Source organism: Lathyrus oleraceus, chromosome 5, assembly GCF_024323335.1.
Source record: "Lathyrus oleraceus cultivar Zhongwan6 chromosome 5, CAAS_Psat_ZW6_1.0, whole genome shotgun sequence".
In the NCBI taxonomy this organism is placed as follows: domain Eukaryota; kingdom Viridiplantae; phylum Streptophyta; class Magnoliopsida; order Fabales; family Fabaceae; genus Lathyrus; species Lathyrus oleraceus.
The window spans coordinates 38,201,196-38,205,389 of record NC_066583.1 but is presented as its reverse complement, the minus strand read 5'-3'; positions in this window follow the sequence as shown (position 1 = coordinate 38,205,389).

Below are 4,194 nucleotides of genomic sequence, written 5' to 3'. Positions count from 1 at the left end.
CAATAAACCTAAAGGTAACGAAAACCCCGCTACAGTATGGCGTATGAGGATCGTCGTTACCGACGGGACTCAGTAGAAATAATAGGCATGAATGTATGATTTAACTATGTAATGGCTTTAGTTTCCAAATGTATGTTTTACTGTTTTGGCACGAGAATGTGAGACAAATCAAGGTTCAGTCCGATAGCGCAAGAGTGTGAGGAAGGAATCGAATAGTGGAAACTAGGCAACGATCCTAAAAATAGCGAGAGCGCTTTAGGAATCGTTTAGGATCTCATTTAATTTCAAAATACACTTTCTAATTAGAACTGGAGGGCGAGAGAAAAATCCTGTGGTTAGGAGCTGTGATCTTTATCGATAGCGCAAGAGTGTGAGACGGGACCTTTAAGTCTATATTTTCTACACAATGCAATAGAATCGTATTTAGTGCCCAAATTCTACCTAAGCCCCTAGGAATGCGGAATCCATATTCTATACTCATATCTATCATAACTTTTAAATCGTTAGAAATTAGTTTTTTCATTCTCGTCCATAACCTTATAACCTTTAGCCTTAGCTTTGCACTACAACAATAGATAACATTAGCTTGACCATTAGTCTCTGTGGGTTCGATAATCTTTTAAAACTACACGATAGGATGTACACTTGCAGTCATCATCCGACAGACACGTCTGTCGCGATCAACTACATGAAGATGGCTTCGTATATTGTCAATGATGAGTTACTAGTCCATTGTTTCTAAGAACGCCTATCTGGGGCATCATTGGATTGGTACATGAGTTTGGAACCTGAAAAGATAAGGACATGGAAAGACTTGTCTGAGGCATTCTTTAAGTATAATCTCGATATGGCTCATACGAGATTATAGTTATAGAATCAATCACAAAGGTCTAATGAGATGTTCAAAGAGTATACACAAAGGTGGTGCGAAATGGCTTCAAGAGTCAGACCTTCTTTGTCTGATACTGAGTTGGTGGATATCTTTACGGGAACTCTCCAAGGTTTATACTATGAAAAGATGGTTGGTAGATCGTCTTCCAACTTTTCTGATATAATAGTGATTGGAGAAAGAATAAAAAGTGTTCTCAAGTCAAGTTAGAGCGCAAGTGGCAACAATAATCAACAATCTGCAACCCGGAAGCCTCCAAGTAGTTATGAAAAGAAGAATGAAGGAGAAAAAATGTTGTGACGAAAAGTGTTTCTTAGTACCAAGTTCCTATAGCCCCTACGACGTACTTTCCTTACCCGTATGTGGCCTCCGCTCAGTTCCAACAACTAGCTTTCCAGTATCAATCGCAGTTCTAGCAGCCTCCTCAAGCTGCACAACAACAACACACTCCTTCGGGATAAGCTCCACAAAAGCAATATCAAATAATAGAAATCAGAATCACCGTAATCAAGGTCAAAATCAGAAACAGAACCAAAGGCGTATGCAGTATGTTGGTGTAAGACCTAGAGGCCAATACTTTTGGTACTTGTATCAAATTATTTATTAATAATAAAAGGATTTTTATTTGTTATGTTTGTTTAATAAAGTCCCTAGAGTAGCTAGTCCGTTTGATGTATCAAGTGTGACTTAATCATGAGATCCCATTAAACATAAGGACACTATTCTTAAAGTATTTGTAGTCGAGCTTTATTGTGAAGTGGTATAACATTAAAGCATTAAGACTATTATGTATATAGACTGATGATCACATCTCATGGATCATGGATAAGGAGCTATCAATTATTAAACATATGTATGAATATTATGAGTAATATTTATATTAGATTGACCCGCTATGAGAATACTACATAGAATCTTATGTAAAGTGTCATAAGTTATTCTCAAGGTGATTGCGGTATATACCACCCTTCGACCTGAAACCACTATGGACCCTAGATGTAGAGTCGAGTGTTTTATTGTTGATCAAACAGTGTCTGTAACTGGATGACCATAAAGACAATTGATGGGTACTCCACGAAGCATGTTGAGGGACATGAGTGACCTAGAAGGAATTTTCCCATCCTACGTAACAGGATAAATGTCTAAGGGCCCAATATTGAACTGGACAATATGCCTTATGTTTAATATAGACATAAGGGTAAAAAGGGTAATTGTACGCACAAGTTTTATCACAAAAAAGGATTTGTCAAATCACATGACATTTTCATGTCTTGGTTAGAAATGATATGTTGCTAGATACCGCTCACTGTTTATTATGTTAAATACGTGATTTAATATAATTGCCAATGTCACGAAAACCTACAGGGTCACACACAAAAGGACGGATTGATGAGAGATAGAGTAAATAAGGAACACCGTAAGGTACGATGCACTTAAGTGAATTGTAGAACATCGTAAGGTACGGTGCACTTAAGTAGAATATGAAATATGGTAAGGTATCACGTGCTTAAGTGATTTTAGGTATACCATAAGATATGGGTCATATACACTTAAGTGAGCTTTTTAGCTTGCAGCCCACACAAGTGGTTATATAAATAAAACCCTTGTACAAAAGCATTTGAATTGATGAAATTCCATCTCTCTCTCTCTCTCTCTCTCTCTCTCTCTCTTTCTCTCTCTCTCTCAGTTAAAGCCTTCATTTGTAGCAGCTAGCACTGAGACTGAAGGAATCCGTTCGTGTGGATTGAGTAGAGGTGTTGTCACTATTCAACGCTCGTGATCACTTCTTAGATCTACATCAAAGGTTTCAATCGCCACAAGAGGTAACAATTTATATCACTGATCATGCTCATTCGTAAGAATCGCCAAAGTATTTTTTTAAAATTTTCGTTGCATTTCGGATCGCAATTTTCCTTCAGTGGTATCAGAGCCACTTACAAAACCATGCATTGATAGATATTTATTTTTTGTACTTTCTGTATTAATACGATTAAAAGATAAAATGAATTAAATAATAAACGAGTAATTAAATTTGGCATCATGTGTGTACGATTTGGATGATTGATGTTGACTATGCTTCAGAATTCGACGTTAGTATGGTGAAGCAGTGATACATCAATTGTCCATAGGTTACACAAATGAGATCGATCAATTTATATATATGATATAAGTAATTCTGATGCAAAATATGGTATATATGATATATTGTTTCTATTTCGTTCATTCAAACACTTAATGATTGTTATTCCTTTGAGCGATCAATGGTCATTTGCTTCGGAATCCGACATTAGTATGGTGAAGCAATGACGTGTTGATCAATCATACTGAATCATCAATCGAGGTGTGTTTGACGGTATGAAATTGTTGTGTTAGAGTTCATGACGGTACAAGGGTTGTGTTGTCAAAGAGTTATGAGATTAGGGTTGTGACTTCACAAGAGTTATGCTTTAAAGTATCAAGTGTTGATGCGAAAAACGACGTCAATTTTAAATGAATTGTTCATTAAAATTTTGCATTGGGGTGTTTCCCCTAACAACTCCGCATGGGGTGCTGCCCCTTTGACCGGGCAGTGGAACCCCCGACTAACTCTGCGTAGGGTGATCAATCGTCGAAATTTAATTACATTATTTGATTAACAGAATTTAAATTAATAATAATAATGTGTTTATTATTATTGTTTTATGGTGATCAGTTATGGCGTTAGTTTTCCTTTATTTTGTTGTTGTTGGGATTTTAAAATATGACCTGCGTGTCGTGTCTCTCTTTTAATCTCTTAATGTAACTTCTTTTCTCATCTCACTCCCTCGTATGTAAAACGAGTTTATTTTATGTTATGTAATATTATGAAGAAAGAGAAGAATACAAGATCAAAGAAGGACAACCTTGAAGATCCTGCTTGGAGAAGCTTAGATCGTTATTGGGTTAGCTTAGGTTCTCTTATTGGCTTGGGAGAACAATTGCACTAGGAGCCATAACTGTTTCATTTTGTATGTATGTTGATGCATGTGAATGTATGTTAATGCATGTAAGAGATCATTTATATGATAAATAAGTCGGTGAGATTAAAATAATTGCAAATTCCCTCAAATTAAATATCAAGTTTATGCTTTCCAAGTTTTAGCACTCATCAAGACTAATATCGAATAATGTAAGTTTCACCTATGCGAGGTGCATGTTCTATATTAGTAAGGTGCAATGGGATAATTGTAATATTCAATTGCTAAAACAATGGGTCAAACTTAACTATACAGATTATAATAAGATTATATACGTTTAGAAGCAAGAGTTGGAAATGATCCATATGA